Raw genomic sequence first — 18307 nt, 5'->3', positions numbered from 1 at the left:
TGAGAAGATTAGTCAAGGGGAAGCTATGAGATCATACTTAGGTATAAAAATTGTAAGATTCCTCCCCAGTCTCTCAAAATGTTCAGCATCTTCCCCTGTAATCAATCCCTCTTCAGAAATATAAAAGACTTGTTTCTAACTGTTTTAACCTAGAGAGAGAAAATATTCTAGAGAGAGAATATTCAAATTTTTAATATTTTTGGATAGAAAATTATCTCATCTTATTAAAATAAGTTCCCCTGAAACAGAAATTCAAAAAGAACTTTCCAATGTGCAATTGGAATTAATTGGAAATGGGTATAAAGGACCTTAGCCTAAGGGTCTAGATTTTCAGAAATTTTTGGATTATGGTCCAATTAAGGTTCCTATGGGCCAATAGCATCAATCCATGTGTAGGGAGGAGATAAATCCAATTTGTAAAAGAAGATACCCAAAAATGAGTAAATGCTCACATAAGATGAAGAGTTGAAAATGTACAAGGTTTATTAGTAAAAAACTATGAGCAATATTAAAATGATTCCATTATGACACATATGTAAGGAAGGGGAGTTCTTTAAAGGAGGTTCACATTTCACATAAGATGAAGAGTTGAAAATGTACAAGGTTTATTAGTAAAAAACTATGAGCAATATTAAAATGATTCCATTATGACACATATGTAAGGAAGGGGAGTTCTTTAAAGGAGGTGCATATTTCACATAAGATGAAGAGTTGAAAATGTACAAGGTTTATTAGTAAAAAACTATGAGCAATATTAAAATGATTCCATTATGACACATATGTAAGGAAGGGGAGTTCTTTAAAGGAGGTGCATATTTCACATGCTTGAATGAGTTTTAAACTCATAAAAATTGAGATATTTCATCTCTCCTCTCTCCTCATTCAAGTCTAGTTCCAAAAAGTTAGCTTAACTGACCTAAAAATGGTCAAATATTGACCAAACTGATTTAGAAAATTCTAGAATTAGTTTGTTTGGTTAGGAGCTCAATTTTTCCTATAAATAGAAGCCTTCCCCTTGTTGAAAAAGATATAGTGTTTATGCATCGTTACTCTACTCCACCTAAGCCAAGAACTGTGAATTCATTAATAATTCACTAGTTTTTGGAGCTTCCCTCTTTCTTCAATCCCCATTGGTGGCTCCATCAACATACTTAACCAATTGATTGGTTGGGGGCCTCTACCGTGAACAAAGAATCAAGCAATTTGTAAGGTAATTAGTGAATATTGATCTTTTCTATAATTTCTCAATGTTTCTCTCTTCTCAACCCCTCTCAAGCTTGAGAAGCTTAATTGGTATGGTTTTTTAAATGCTATTGAAGTTAATTGGTGAATAGTAGTGAAGAGTTACATAATTTAATAAATGCTATTGAAGTTAATTTTCATTTATGTTTAAATTCTAATGGTTTTTATGTAATTTCTCTCTCTCACTCAAGAAATGGTCATACGCATGACCCATTCTCAATCCAAATCAAGCTTTTCATAAAGCTTTTTCTTAACCCAAGATTAAGCTATGCTTGAGGCCAAATTAATGGCTTTTTTCTATGCTTTTAGTTTATGTATATTGATGATTCAATCCATTATGGATTAATAATCCAATTAGAGATCATTTTAATTATTTCCTTAATGATAAGCTTTATCCCTTAGAAAAATTGAGATTTATCAGTCATAGCAGCGGAGCTATGGCAAAATTTTTATAAAAATTATGCATAAAATAATTTCATTCAAAGTATAAAAAGAGGACTTCCTACCATATTCTAGGAATTATCATCCTAGATTAATTGAAAGAATTTCATTATAATCATGGAGAAATTAAATTTTAATATCATGCATAAAGGATAAGTTTTTATATCAAAAGTGTTATTTTTACCATTTTTCTTTCATGCATAGAAGTATGCATAATGGATAAATTTTTATATCAAAAGTGTTATTTTTACCATTTTTATTTTCATGCATAGAAGTATGCATAATGGATAAATTTTTATATGAAAAGTGTTATTTTTACCATTTTTATTTTCATGCATAGAAGTATGCATAATGGATAAATTTTTATATCAAAAGTGTTATTTTTATCATTTTTATTTTCATGCATAGAAGTATGCATAAAGGATAAATTTTTATATCAAAAGTGTTACTTTTATCATTTTTATTTTCATGCATAGAAGTATGCATAAAGGATAAATTTTTATATCAAAAGTGTTACTTTTATCATTTTTATTTCATGCATAGAAGTATGCATAATGGATAAATTTTTATATCAAAAGTGTTACTTTTATCATATTTGAATTTCATGCATAAAGGTATGCATAAAAGTTGATTATTTTATTATAAAAGTGTGACTTTTATCATAATTGAATTTCATGCATAAAGGTATGCATAAAAGTTGATTATTTTATTATAAAAGTGTGACTTTTATCATAATTGAATTTCATGCATAGAGGTATGCATAAAAGTTGATTATTTTATTGTAAGAGTGTTACTTTTATCATATTGGATTTCATGCATAGAGGTATGCATAAAAGATATTCTTTTTATACTAAAAGTGTGATTTTCATCATAAATGGATTTTATGCATAACTTAGATGCATAAGAGAAATTCTTTTATTCTAAAAGTGTAATTCCTACCAAATTGAATTTATGCATAAGAAGATGCATAAAAAATTGATTTTTAATTCAAAAGTGTCATTCTCATCTAAATTGAATTTATGCATAGGAAGATGCATAAAAGATTGTTAATTCAAAAGTGTCATTCTCATCTAAATTGAATTTATGCATAGGAAGATGCATAAAAGATTGAATTTTAATTCAAAAGTGTCATTTTCATTTAAAATGAATTTATGCATAGGAAGATGCATAAAAGATTGATTTTTCTTCGGAAGTATTAATCTCCTTAAATGGAATTTATGCATAAGTAAATGTGTAAAGAAATCTTATATCAAATATAAGAATTCTCTTGTATTCTATAAATAGATATGAGATGTGATAGGATGTGATAAGAGGTGTATAAGAGGTAATAAGATGAATTAAGATGTGATAAGATGTGTATGGGATGAGGTAAGAAGTGTATGTGATAGGATAAGATGTATATGGGTTGAGATAGGGCGAGAATGGATGTGATGTTAAAGATTAGATGTGAAGGCATATGGGGTTATATGAATGTGAATGTGAAAATGGATGTATGCATGAAGATGTATATGCATAGATGTGAATGTGGATGTAGATGTGGATGTATAGATGTGAATGGGAATGTGGATGTGGATGTATGTGAATGTGGATGTAGATGTGGATGTATAGATGTGAATGGGAATGTGGGTGTGGATGTATGTATGTATGTGGATGTAGATGTGGATGTATAGATGTGAATGGAAATGTGGATGTGGATGTATATGAATGTGGATGTATGTATGTATGTGGATGTAGATGTGGATGTATACATGTGAATGGGAATGTGGATGTGGATGTATATAAATGTGGATGTAGATGTGGATGTATAGATGTGAATGGGAATGTGGATGTGGATGTATGTATGTATGTGGATGTAAATGTGGATGTATAGATGTGAATGGAAATGTGGATGTGGATGTGGATGTGGATGTATGTATGTATGTGGATGTGGATGTATGAATGAGGACGTGATAATGGATGTATGCATGTAGATGTGGATATATGGATGTGAATATGAATGTGATTTTGGATGTGTATGTATGAATGTAGATATGGGATGTGGATGTATAAATGAGGATGTGAAAATGGAGGTATGCATGTAGATGTGGATGTATGGATGTGAATGTGGATGTGGATGTATGGATGTGGATATGGATGTGTATGTATGAATGTGGATATGGGATGTGAAATGAGGATGTGAAAATGGATGTATGCATGTAAATGTGGATGTATAGATGTGAATGTGAATGTGTATGTGAATTAATGTGTCGTCGATATGAGGAAATGGATGAGAATGAGTACACATTGAATGGAATGTGGAATAAGTAATGTGGACTAAGGATAATGTGGAAAGACGAGAGTTCGATTTAGAAACTGTATTTTGTGACTGTTTGTAAATGACTGTTTGTAAATGACTGTATTTTGTGACTGTTTGTAAATGACTGTTTTATGTCAAGAATGCTGGGGAAGCATTTTGACCGTCTTGTGGATTAAGGTCATGAAGACCTAACTGTTAAAGTTGCAACTGCTGACGGAGAGTCAATGGAGGACGTCTCGCGTAGCAAGGTCGACCGAGGTCTTGACCAGCCTCGGTTCGATTTAAATGGTGAGCTTCCGGTACGGTGGATGAGGGACCGAGGAAGCGGCCTATGAGTGAAGCACTAGGTCACCTGCGAAGGATCCTAGAGGGTGCTGACCATACGGTGCTCAGGCTCTGGGAAACACTGGGTCTTACAAACCCTTGTTCTAATAGCTACCTAAGCTATTTTCTTGAGTTTGATGGCTTCAGGGACTGGCATTTTGTACGTGCGCTGGGCTACTGGCTGAGCTCCAGGGATCAACTCTGTCTCATGATCTACTTCCCAAATCGGAGGCAATTAGCTCTCCTGGGAATAAATCATCATACTCACTTAACTATTCTGGTTCTTTAGCCTTTAACTTTGTGTTTACTAGAGTCATTTTGACAGCATAAATGAGCTACTTCTTTCTAAGTCCTTTCAGTAACCTAGAAGCTTTTACTAATTGCACATCTGGGGGTCCAGAAATTCTAGTTCCTTGAACTTTGTTCCCGTGAAGGTCACAGAAGGAAATGGTTCCATTGTGACAGCAGTGAATGTCAGGTTGATTTTTTTGGGGCCAATCCATTATTCCAAGGATTTCGTCAAAAACTCCCAAAGGTAAGACTCTGAACTGGCAGTTGGCTACATTCCCATCTAGATTGAACTGAATACGATCTGTCTTAAGATGAGTGAAAAGAATCTTCCCACTGGCCAATTCAACTTGCATAGGTTTCCTTGATTTTAGTTCTAAGACTAGCTTACGCAAGCATCTTGGGAAAATAAATGAATGAGTACTGCCTGAATCAATCAAAAGCTTGAATGGCTTACGCTTATACTCAGCTAGAGTATGGATGACAGAGAATTGACAATTTGTCCCTTGGTTTTGAATCGCGGCATAAATTTGACCTCTTTCCTCTTCCACTACTTCTGCTATCGTAACTGCTCTGGCCGCTGTCTACAGAGACTGAGGCGAAACTCTTTCTCTTTGGTTACCCCAGTTTTGGGAGGGAGTTCTGACACTACTCTAAATAGAGACAGATGGTTGAGCTGGAGTCCTCCTGGGATTGCCCTGATTTTGGCAAGACAAAACCCTGATTTGTTGACTGATACGAAGGGGCTAGTCTCTGCACTCTGGGTCCTTGACTTCCCTATCCTCTTGACATGGCAAGAGTCATCATTTTTAATTTTCATGCATAGAAGTATGCATAAAGGATAATTTTTTTATATCAAAAGTGTTACTTTTATCATATTAGATTTCATGCATAGAGGTATGCATAAAAGATGATTATTTTAATGTAAAAGTGTTACTTTTGTCACAATTGAATTTCATGCATAGAGGTATGCATAAAAGTTGATTATTTTATTATAAAAGTGTTACTTTTATCATAATTGGATTTCATGCATGGAGGTATGCATAAAAGATATTCTTTTTATACTAAAAGTGTGATTTTCATCATAAATGGATTTTATGCATAACTTAGATGCATAAGAGAAATTCTTTTATTCTAAAAGTGTAATTCCTACCAAATTGACTTTATGCATAAGAAGATGCATAAAAAAATTGATTTTTAATTCAAAAGTGTCATTCTCATCTAAATTGAATTTTTGCATAGGAAGATGCATAAAAGATTGATTTTTTAATTCAAAAGTGTCATTCTCATCTAAATTAAATTTATGCATAGGAATATGCATAAAAGATTGAATTTTAATTCAAAAGTGTCATTTTCATTTAAAATGAATTTATGCATAGGAAGATGCATAAAAGATTGATTTTTCTTCGGAAGTAATCTCCTTAAATGGAATTTATGCATAAGTAAATGTGTAAAGAAATTTTATATCAAATATAAGAATTCTCTTGTATTATATAAATAGATATGAGATGTGATAAGATGTGATAAGAGGTGTATAAGAGGTGTATGGGATGTGATAAGATGTGATAAGAGGTGTATAAGAGGTGATAAGATGAATTAAGATGTGATAAGATGTGTATGGGATGAGGTAAGAAGTGTATGTGATAGGATAAGATGTATATGGGTTGTGATAGGACGAGAATGGATGTGATGTAAAAGATTAGATGTGAAGGCATATGGGGTTATATGAATGGGAATGTGGAAATGGATGTATGTATGTGGATGTGTGGATGTGGAGATGGGAGTATGGATGTATGAATGTGAAAATGGATGTATGCATGAAGATGTATATGCATAGATGTGAATGTGGATGTAGATGTGGATGTATAGATGTGAATGGGAATGTGGATGTGAATGTGGATGTAGATGTGGATGTATAGATGTGAATGGGAATGTGGATGTGGATGTATGTATGTATGTGGATGTAGATGTAGATGTATAGATGTGAATGGGAATGTGGATGTGGATGTAGATGTGGATGTATAGATGTGAATGGGAATGTGGATGTGGATGTATGTATGTATGTGGATGTAGATGTGGATGTAGATGTGGATGTATAGATGTAAATGGGAATGTGGATGTGGATGTATGTATGTATGTGGATGTGGATGTATGTATGTATGTGGATGTAGATGTATGAATGAGGACGTGATAATGGATGTATGCATGTAGATGTGGATATATGGATGTGAATATGAATGTGGATGTGGATGTGGATGTGGATGTATGGATGTGGATATGGATGTGTATGTATGAATGTAGATAAGGGATGTGGATGTATAAATGAGGATGTGAAAATGGAGGTATGCATGTAGATGTGGATGTATGGATGTGAATGTGGATGTGGATGTGGATGTATATGAATGTGGATGTAGATGTGGATGTATAGATGTGAATGGGAATGTGGATGTGGATGTATGTATGTATGTGGATGTAGATGTGGATGTATAGATGTGAATGGGAATGTGGATGTGGATGTATGTATGTATGTGGATGTGGATGTGGATGTATGTATGTATGTGGATGTGGATGTATAGATGTGAATGGGAATGTGGATGTGGATGTATGTATGTATGTGGATGTGGATGTATGTATGTATGTGGATGTGGATGTATGAATGAGGACGTGATAATGGATGTATGCATGTAGATGTGGATATATGGAGGTGAATATGAATGTGGATGTGGATGTGGATGTATGGATATGGATATGGATGTGTATGTATGAATGTAGATAAGGGATGTGGATGTATAAATGAGGATGTGAAAATGGAGGTATGCATGTAGATGTGGATGTATGGATGTGAATGTGGATGTGGATGTGGATGTATAAATGAGGATGTGAATGTGGATGTGAATGTGAATGTGGATGTGGATGTGGATGTATGGATGTGGATATGGATGTGTATGTATGAATGTGGATATGGGATGTGGATGTATAAATGAGGATGTGAAAATGGATGTATGCATGTAAATGTGGATGTATGGATGTGAATGTGAATGTGTATGTGAATTAATGTGTCGTCGATATGAGGAAATGGATGAGAATGAGTACACATTGAATGGAATGTGGGGAATAAGTAATGTGGACTAAGGAGGGATAATGTGGAAAGACGAGAGTTCGATTTAGAAACTGTATTTTGTGACTGTTTGTAAATGACTGTTTTATGTCAAGAATGCTAGGGAAGCATTTTGACCGTCTTGTGGATTAAGGTCATGAAGACCTAACTGTTAAAGTTGCAACTGCTGACGGAGAGTCAATGGAGGACGTCTCGCGTAGCAAGGTCGATCGAGGTCTTGACCAGCCTCGGTTCGATTTAAATGGTGAGCTTCCGGTACGGTGGATGAGAGACCAAGGAAGCGGCCTATGAGTGAAGCGCTAGGTCACCTGCGAAGGATCGTAGAGGGTGCTGACCATACGGTGCTCGGGCTCTGGGTCGCCGAAGATACCCACACGTGCGTTGTGGAAGATATTGGAACAAGGAGTAAGAGTTGTTTTGTGAAACCGGGCATGGATCTGGTTGATTGACCTTGCTGGTCTTCAATGGATGAGTCCATGGCTCTTTATATGGATCTGTTTGATCTTGCTGATCTTCAACGAGAGTCCATCTTGATTTTTATAAGTGATTATATTGCCGAGTATTATGGGCTAGGAACTATTGAAAAGGCCTCTGTGTGGACAGGTGGTGAGCGTTCTAGTTGCCAATGATGCCATAGATACTCTGATGAAGGAATGATGGGAAATTATGAATCAACCGGATAAATTGGAAGATTATGAGCAGTGGTACTATGGTTTCATTAAAGGATTGTTTTAAAGTTAGCTAATGCTAAAAAAAAGGCAATTTCATATTGGTGGGTGTGTAAGTGGTGTGGCTAGTTTTATGTTTGCATGAACTTCCGGCTAGGGGGCCTTGGAACTCTTTTCCTTGGTACCCGGGACAAAACCTAACCAAATTCCAAATTGGATCCCATCCCTACAGTGGTTGGGCGGTTGGCTAACCCATGGGATCGGATGGGGTTAGACTGGACTGATGGATCCGTAAATCGAGATTTAATTTCTATTATTACGATAGATGAAGTAAATCCCAGATAGAAATTGTTCTATGGATAGGAATCAACGGCTGTGTCTCGTGATGGGGAAAAAAGCGTTGATCCCAATGATCCAAGTGCAAGTTTCTTCCTTGAATTGACCAAGTACCGTTAAAGGTGCAGTCAGATCAGTTTGATCAGTAATGATCTTGACTACGTTAGAGTAAAGAGTTATCCTGGTGGAATCGCCCGTGCTTTCTGGGTAAAGGAAGTTTTTTCGGTTTCGGTTTTGGACAAACCGACGGATTAGTCTCTTGTCCGGATATCCGTGGGCGAGGCCCCGAGTGTGAGACCCCTACCCGCGCACGATGTGCTACTTCCGCTGCTAGTACCCGAATCCGTTGCGCGGTGGTGGAGACTGGGATCTCACAGTTGGTATCAGAGCGAATTGGTTAATAAAGATCAACTGAGAAGCCAAATATGTCAAAAATTTATCAAGAAGCACAAAAAGGTTGTAATTGTGTGATATAATTCATACAATTTGATATTCAAACTGAAATTCGTAATTTGGTAATTGGGTCTTCAGATGGAAATACCGTAATTATATAGAATCCCTGACTTGCTTGAGGCCTAGATACGATGGTATTTACCTTATAATTCCAAGGACCGTGACTACCCGTATATACCGAGAGTATACTGCAGCTCTTTACTGATAGTATATACGAGTAAATCTAAGACTTGAAACTATAAGCGTTATTGCTATCCAGAGGATGATTTCGAATGTGGTTGATATGATTTTTAATTCTGTTTCAGAATTGATAAATTGATTTGGATTCTGATTGAAAAATGATGATCCCTAAATGTGAGATCCCTGTTCCCACCGAGCAACGGATTCGGGGTACTAGCAGCGGAAGTAGCACTTCTCGCGCGGGACAGGGGTCCCACACTCGGGGCCTCGCCCACGGATATCCGGACAAGAGACTAATCTGTCGGTTTGTCTAAAATCGAAACCGGAAAAACTTCCTTTACCCGGAAAGCACGGGCGATTCCACCAGGATAACTCTTTACTCTAACGTAGTCAAGATCATTACTGATCAAACTGATCTGACTGCACCTTTAACGGTACTTGGTCAAATCAAGGAAGAACTTGCACTTGGATCATTGGGATCAACGCTTTTTTCCCCATCAAGAGGCACAGCCGTTGATTCCTATCCATAGAACAATTTCTATCCGGGATTTACTTCATCTATCATAATAATAGAAATTAAATCTCGATTTACGGATCCATCAGTCCAGCCTAACCCCATCCGATCCCATGGGTTAGCCAACCGCCCAACCACTGTAGTGATGGGATCCAATTTGGAATTTGGTTAGGTTTTGTCCCGGGTACCAAGGAAAAGAGTTCCAAGGCCCCCTAGCCGGAAGTTCATGCAAACATAAAACTAGTCATACCACTTACACACCCAATATGAAATTGCCTTTTTCTTAGCATCAACTAGCTTTAAAACAATCCTTTAATAAAACCATTATGTCACTGATGACAATCCTCAAAGTCTCTGGTTGAATCCTTATTTCCAGTCATTCTTTCATCGGTATACTTATGGCATCATTGGCAACCAAAACGCTCACCACCTGTTCTCTCAGGGGCCTTTTCCATGGTTCCTAGCTCATAGTAACCGGCAATATATTCATATAATAAAATGGAGTCTCCGTTGGAAGATCAGCAAGATCAACCCACAGATCCATATAAAAGAGCCATGGACTCATCTGTTGAGGACCAGCAAGGTCAATCAACCAGATCCATGCCCGGTTTCAGAAAACAACTCTTACTCCTTATTCCAATATCTTCCATGACACACGTATGGGTATCTTTGGCGACCCAGAGCCCGAGCACCGTATGGTCAGCACCCTCTAGGATCCTTCGCAGGTGACCTAGCGCTTCAATCATAGGCCGCTTCCTTGGTCCCTCATCCACCGTACCGGAAGCTCACCATTTAAATCGAGCCGAGGCTGGTCAAGACCTCGATCGACCTTGCTATGCGAGATGTCCTCCATTGACTCTCCGTCAGCAGTTGCAACTTTATCAGTTCAGTCTTCATGACCTTAATCCTCAAGACGGTCAAAATGCTTCTCCAGCATTCTTGACATAAAACAGTCATTTACAAACAGTCACAAATACAGTTTCTATAACGAACTCTTGTCTTTCCATATTATCCACTCTCAGACCACATTACTTATTCCACATTCCATTCAGTGTGTACTCGTTCTCATCCATTCACTCATATAGACTACATTATCTCACATACATCTTCATATTCATTATTCTACATACATATCCATGTTCGTACGTCCACATCATACATCCAATTTCATATTCATACATATGTATCTACATGCATACATCCACATCTACATTCATACATCCATATCTCCATTTCCACATCCACACATCCACATTCATATTCATACATCCACATTCACATGCATACATCCATTTTCACATCCTCATTCATACATCCACATTCACATACATACATCCACATCCGTATCTACATCCATACATTCACATCCACCTCTTCATTCACAATCACATCCATACATCCACATCTACATACATACATCCACATCTGTATCTACATCCATACATTCACATCCACCTCTTCATTCACAATCACATCCATACATCCACATCTACATACATACATCCATACATCCACATCTATATACATACGTCCATTTTTACATCCTCATTCATACATACACATCCACATACATACATACACATCCGTATCTACATCCATACATCCACATCCACATCAACATTCACATTCATACATATACATCTACATGTATACATCCACATCACATTCATACAACCATATTACATCCATTCTCGTCCTAACACATCCCATATACATCTTAACACATCCTAACTCATCTTAACACATTCTATCACATCTCATACACATCTTATCACATCTTTTTACATCTCATACACCTCTTATCACATCCTATCACTTTCCATACGCATCTTATCAAATCTTATCACATCTCATACACATCTTATCACATCTTTTTACATCTCATACACCTCTTATCACATCCTATCACTTTCCATACGCATCTTATCAATTCTTATCACATCTCATACACCTCTTATCACATCCTATCACTTTCCATACGCATCTTATCAATTCTTATCACATCTCATACACCTCTTATCACATCTTATCACATTTCATATCTTTTTTTTAAAAGAGAATTCTTATATTTGATATAAGATTTCTCTACACATTTATTTATACATAAATTCCATTTAAGGAGACTAACACTTTCGAAATTAAAATCAATCTTTTATGCATCTTCTTATGCATAATTTCAATTTGGTAGGGAATTACACTTTTAGAATAAAAGAATTTCTCTTATGCATCTAAGTTAAGCATAAAATCCATTTATGAGGAAAATCACACTTTTAGTATAAAAAGAATATCTTTTATGCATACCTATATGCATGAAATCCAATATGATAAAAGTAACACTTTTGATATAAAAATTTTTCCTTTATGCATACTTCTATGCATGAAAATTAAAAATGATAAAAGTAACACTTTTGATATAAAAATTTTCTTTTATGCATACTTCTATGCATGAAAATTAAAAATGATAAAAGTAACACTTTTGATATAAAAATTTTTCCTTTATGCATACTTCTATGCATGAAAATTAAAAATGATAAAAGTAACACTTTTGATATAAAAAATTTTCCTTTATGCATACTTCTATGCATGAAAATTAAAAATGATAAAAATAACACTTTTGATATAAAAATTTTCTTTTATGCATACTTCTATGCATGAAAATTAAAAATGATAAAAGTAACACTTTTGATATAAATTTTTTTCCTTTATGCATACTTCTATGCATGAAAATTAAAAATGATAAAAGTAACACTTTTGATATAAAAATTTTTTCTTTATGCATACTCTATGCATGAAAATTAAAAATGATAAAAATAACACTTTTGATATAAAAATTTATCCACTATGCATACTTCTATGCATGAAATAAAAATGGTAAAAATAACACTTTTGATATAAAATTTTATCCATTATGCATACTTCTATGCATGAAATAAAAATGGTAAAAATAACACTTTTGATATAAAAACTTATCCTTTATGCATGATATTAAAATTCAATTTCTCCATGATTGTAATGAAATTCTTTCAATTAATCTAGGATGATAATTCCTAGAATATGGTAGGAAGTCCTCTTTTTATGCTTTGAATGAAATTATTTTATGCATAATTTTTATAAAAATTTTGCCATAGCTCCGCTGCTATGACTGATAAATCTCAATTTTTCTAAGGGATAATGCTTATCATTAAGGAAATAATTAAAATGATCTCTAATTGGATTATTAATCCATAATGGATTGAATCATCAATATACATAAACTAAAAGCATAGAAAAAAAGCCATTAATTTGACCTCAAGCATAGCTTAATCTTGGGTTAAGGAAAAGCTTTATGAAAAGCTTGATTTGGATTGAGAACGGGTCATGAGTATGACCATTTCTTGAGTGAGAGAGAGAATTTACATAAAAATCATTAGAATTTAAACATAAATGAAAATTAACTTCAATAGCATTTATTAAATTATGTAACTCTTCACTACTATTCAAACTTCAATAGCATTTAAAAAACCATACCAATTAAACTTCTCAAGCTTGAGAGGGGTTGAGAAGAGAGAAACATTGAGAAATTATAGAAAGATCAATATTCACTAATTACCTTACAACTTGCTTGATTCTTTGTTCACGGTAGAGGCCCCCAACCAATCAATTGGTTAAGTATGTTGATGGAGCCACTAATGGGGATTGAAGAAAGAGGGAAGCTGCAAAAACTAGTGAATTATTAAATGAATTCACAGTTCTTGGCTTAGGTGGAGTAGAGTAACGATGCATAAACACTATCTATTTTTCAACAAGGGGGAGGCTTCTATTTATAGGAAAAATTGAGCTCCTAACCAAACAAACTGATTCTAGAATTTTCTAAATCAGTTTGGTCAATATTTGACCATTTTTAGGTCAGTTAAGCTAACTTTTTGGAACTAGACTTGAATGAGGAGAGAGGAGAGATGAAATATCTCAATTTTTATGAGTTTAAAACTCATTCAAGCATGTGAAATATGCACCTCCTTTAAAGAACTCCCCTTCCTTACATATGTGTCATAATGGAATCATTTTAATATTGCTCATAGTTTTTTTACTAATAAACCTTGTACATTTTCAACTCTTCATCTTATGTGAAATATGCACCTCCTTTAAAGAATTCCCCTTTCTTACATATGTGTCATAATGGAATCATTTTAATATTGCTCATAGTTTTTTACTAATAAACCTTGTACATTTTCAACTCTTCATCTTATGTGAAATATGCACCTCCTTTAAAGAATTCTCCTTCCTTACATATGTGTCATAATGGAATCATTTTAATATTGCTCATAGTTTTTTACTAATAAACCTTGTACATTTTCAACTCTTCATCTTATGTGAGCATTTACTCATTTTTGGATACCCAAAATATCTCATATTTTTAATATTGCTCATAGTTTTTTTACTAATAAACCTTGTATATTTTCAACTCTTCACCTTATGTGAGCATTTACTCATTTTTGGGTATCTTCTTTTTACAAATTTGGATTTATCTCTTCCCTACACATGGATTGATGCTATTGGCCCATAGGAACCTTAATTGGACCATAGTCTAAAGATTTCTGAAAATCTAGACCCTTAGACTAAGGTTCTTTATACCTATTTCCAATTAATTCCAATTGCACATTGGAAAATTCTTTTTGAATTTCTGTTTCAGGGGAACTCATCTGAATTATAAGAGATATTTTTTATCCAAAAATATTCAAAATCTGAATATTCTCTCTCTAGAATAATTTTCCTCTCTCTAGGCTAAAATAGTTAGCAACAGGGTCTTTATATTTCTGAAGAGGGTTGATTACAGGGGAAGATACTAGACATCAAAAAGGGGTTGGGGGAGGAATCTTACATTCTACCCCACTTAAAAAACGCGAGATGTCCTCATCTCGCAACTTGTGATAATTTCGCAAGATTCACGAATATGAGACTTAGAGAAAAATTTTAATCAAGATTAACCACCAAGATAAGTCTTAAAGAAAGCAAGATTCAAAATACGAACAAGATTTAAACTTTATTCATTCTCGGAACTTATACAGTAAAGATAGAGGAACTCTTTACACTTCCATAAGCCCGTCCATCATATGGTCACAAAAGCAGTCCTCACAAGCTGCACAAGTATAAGGTAACTCATCTATGGGAATGATTCTGTGGGTTATTGCTGCACCTATCTCAGTGGTATGAGGTGTTCTAACAAAAGGACCTCTGAGAGGCAAGCCAAAAATGGGGTAAAGGCATATCTTCTCATGAGGAAGAAAACACGCCAGTTAGAAGACCCGCTGAGAAAACCCAAGATGTCTTGATCTCATGACGCAGTAGTATCGAGGACCCAAACCCAAGGCTTCGATAACCATGGCCAAGCGGACATTGTTACGAAAGTGCTGCTGACCCCAGGGTGTTACCCTAGTTATGTCTTGATAGGTCCGCTATTTGGTCTGCGCTACAGAAGTTCCTAGGTGAGAAAAAAGTGAGCGCTCATACTGTTCTATAAAATCCTTCTTCACAGACTCACTTGCGTCTTGAAGGTGAGGAATCATTATGGATAAAACTAATTCTTGTTGCCAAGCCATGAAGGAGATTAAGAAAGAAAGGAGATCGATGGGAGTAAGATTACTAGGAACGACAAGTAAAAGTTACGACTTATATAAAGGAAGGAGCTAGCGTAACTTAGAAGCCAACGGTAACTTGCCACTGAAGTTTTACCGTCTTTCCATGATTTGGGTTTGGCATATTTTTCTATAGAAGGCATTTAGAACTTTGAGATGAGGAGATAAAAGAAGTTCGTAAGCTAAATCACCTACTTTCTTTGGTCCACAATATCTGGGAGATAACTTCTTATACTTCCCAAGAGATAAAGAACTTCTTTTGGGCCGTACTCGAATGAAGACCAAAACCTTGATATCCAAAACATCGATTCTCACTTCTGAACTCATTGTTCTGAATCTTAAAACAGGTGGGACTCTTGAGAAGTATTCAGGGAAAAGATTCTTCCTTTTTTAAACAGAATCTTTCTTTTATTTTAGAGAGAGAATAATTATAAGATCAGAAAGGGAGATTCTTACTCCTGTATACCTCGAAGGCTGGGGGAGAATCTTACATTCTACCCCACTTGAAAAGTGCGAGATGTCCTCATCTCGCAAGGTAGAGGACAACTCTTTTTCTTAAGATCCAATTTATTCTAGGGTTCCTTATATTCTGGTCAACCCAACAGAATACGGGGATAATTATCCCTTATATAGAACTCATCATTAAATAACAATTCATTCAGATCATATCATTCATATCTTTAACACGATAATGGTCCATTAGACTGAAAATTTTCCTTCTGAACATTCCTCCACAGGAATTTTAGTTAAGCAAGTTCTCAATTTGTCATCCCTTAACTTAATCTACCGTCTCAAGTGTTAACAGTAGCAATCTGACAGCACAATCCACTAATCTCATTGTGATTTGGTGAAATCATTATCATCATTCCAGTTATGAATATCATCACTGGGACTCGTCCCATTCATCCTCATTGTGGTTTCGCTCAGCTTATTACATTTCAACTAAATTTCAGAAATCGTCATTTTTCAATCAGAATCCAATTCAATTCATCAATTCTCAAACAGAATTAAAAATCATATCAACCACATTCGAAATCATCATCTGGATAGCATTAACGCTTATAATTTCAAGTCTTAGATTTACTCGTATATACTGTCAGTAAAGAGCTGCAGTTATACTCTCGGTATATACGGGTAGTCATGATACTTGGAACTATAAGATAGATACCATCATGTCTAGGCCTCAAGCAAGTCAGGGTTCCATACAATTGCGGCATCTGAAAACCCAATTACTAAATTACAAATTTTTTAGTTTGAATATCAATTTGTATGAATTATATCACACAATTACAACCTTTTTGTGTTTCTTGATAAATTTTTGACATATTTGGCTTCTCAGTTGATCTTTATTAGCCAATTGCTCTGATGATTGTATCTTGTGACATCAAAATACTCTTCCAAGGCTTCCACCCATTTCTCCACAGCCTCACCCAAGTTCTCCCCTTCTCCTTTGAAGGGTCCTGGCTGAGACCTATGAAGAGCCTTGCGAACATTAAGGTCAAGCTCGTCATCTTCAGAGACAGGGTCTGGCTGACGACCACGGTTTCCTCGTCTCATGATTTTGCCAAAATTTATATATTATTAAATTTTTATTTTGATATTATTCACGAGATCCTAAGACTTAAGAGTTCGTAAAATAATTTCTTATACAAGACAAGATCTTAATGGAGATCTATGGCATATGTCCGATAAACAGATTTTTTTTTCTTTATCAGCAGTAGATCGTTCGCCATAAACAATCATTTATTCAACAGAAATTTTTTTAACCGGAAAACGTTTCTTTATTTATATAAAAGTTGCAATATATACATAGAGCAACTCGGCTCTGAGTTCAAAATCTCCTCGAAAGACATATAAGAGGACCGTACTGGGCCATAGTCATGCCCTGTTACATAAGTTCTCTAACTGCGAAGGGAGCTATTATTTTCTCCTTAGGGATAAATCGACTAAGGAGTCTATAAACTCGGCAAGCACGTCTGAAATTTTGAGGCGTTGAAAGATATAGAATGACACCACGCGTCATTTTCAGCTTTATCAAAATCATGGCCAATGAGAGGTTCTGCCTCAGCATTGCACGCCGGTTATAAGAGGCGTGGATATATAGCCCTGCAACCCACTTATGCTGTTGTCTCTCCACTGGGTTAGGAAAATATAATTCCTCGAAATGCGTGCGAGTCTTGCTCGGCTTGTTCGTGTTGAAGCGGAAGAGATGAGATGCTCGAAGGCAAATGCAATCATATCTTGAGACTGGGTGGGGTCGGGAATACCAGATAAATGGGAAACTTCCATCTATAAAAACAATTTCTTTGATTAAAATTTTTTCATTAAAGAAGCTTACGGAATGAAAATACATTATGAAAATGCTGTTTCTGAATTCTTATTACCAATTTCAGATAAGAATTTAATTATCTTTATTAGCTTTCAAAACCTGCTCTGATACCAACTGTGAGATCCCTGTTCCCACCGAGCAACGGATTCGGGGTACTAGCAGCGAAAGTAGCACTTCTCGCGCGGGACAGGGGTCCCACACTCGGGGCCTCGCCCACGGATATCCGGACAAGAGACTAATCCGTCGGTTTGTCTAAAACCGAAACCGGAAAAACTTCCTTTACCCGGAAAGCACGGGCGATTCCACCAGGATAACTCTTTACTCTAACGTAGTCAAGATCATTACTGATCAAACTGATCTGACTGCACCTTTAACGATACTTGGTCAAATCAAGGAAGAACTTGCACTTGGATCATTGGGATCAACGCTTTTTTCCCCATCAAGAGGCACAGCCGTTGATTCCTATCCATAGAACAATTTCTATCCGGGATTTACTTCATCTATCG

The sequence above is a fragment of the Cibotium barometz genome, chromosome 1 (genome assembly GCF_041138505.1).
Source record: "Cibotium barometz isolate CiBa-2024 chromosome 1, ASM4113850v1, whole genome shotgun sequence".
NCBI lineage: Eukaryota > Viridiplantae > Streptophyta > Polypodiopsida > Cyatheales > Cibotiaceae > Cibotium > Cibotium barometz.
Note: the sequence above shows the minus strand (reverse complement) of the source record.